The 891-nt window shown below is 39.3% G+C and overlaps 1 protein-coding gene across 1 annotated transcript in view; it reads left to right on the plus strand.

Moving 5' to 3' along the window:
* LOC106879152 (thymocyte nuclear protein 1) overlaps positions 1–891 on the plus strand; it is a 52,127-nt gene that overhangs the window by 33,206 nt on the left and 18,030 nt on the right. The window lies entirely within an intron of this gene.

The raw sequence follows: 891 nt of genomic DNA on the forward strand, positions 1-891 counted from the left end.
CCTCCCTCCCTCCCTCGCTCTCTCTCTATACACACACACACACACACACAAAATATCTCCATTGACAAGCTACTCTGACTATTTTCCTTTTCCTGAAATATTTTGAATATATGCTATATTTCCTTCCTGTACATACATGCATGCATGCTTGCATGCACACATGCACACGTACAAACACATACACACATCTTCAAAACCAGAGAGAAGGAAACATCATGGAATTCTTCTCTCTGGTTCATCGAGCCATCTGTTTGTACTTTGTCATCATCTATGTAATATGCACTTGGAAAGAGGTATCATCACTCATGTTAATACCCAGGTCACACATTGATTTATGTTCTGGGATTGTAATCCACCCTGGGCCAATACATTTTACCAATTTGGTAATAAAATGCACACAGCTAGCTGGATAGACCCTCCCAACATACAAAACAAAAGGTGACATTCATGGTCCTTTGGAGGGGACATACATCCTCAGCCACTTGGACTACTACTCCCAACTATGGTCACTACACAATATAAATTTCACGGAGGAACTCAAATACACCAAATGAAGCTACACAGGGAAAATCATTTCAATGCAATCTATTAGTTACTGTGAAAGACTGAAAACTCTTTTCTCTAGAACAAAGGCAGGAAAGATATGGAGTGATATACATCAGGAAAATCCTGGAAGGTCTTGTACCAAACTTTGGCATTGAAAGTTACTCAAACTGCAGAATGGGGTGCATATATAAGCCAGCATTATTTACATTTGACGGATATTTGTCCTCATCTTGTTTGTTGTTAACACAACGTTTCGGCTGATATACCCACTAGCCTACATCAGGTGTCTTGGGGAAATTTCGAATCTGGTTTCTCAGTTCTAAGGTATTTTTCGATGTTATTATA

The sequence above is a fragment of the Octopus bimaculoides genome, chromosome 5 (assembly GCF_001194135.2).
Source record: "Octopus bimaculoides isolate UCB-OBI-ISO-001 chromosome 5, ASM119413v2, whole genome shotgun sequence".
NCBI classification, from domain to species: domain Eukaryota; kingdom Metazoa; phylum Mollusca; class Cephalopoda; order Octopoda; family Octopodidae; genus Octopus; species Octopus bimaculoides.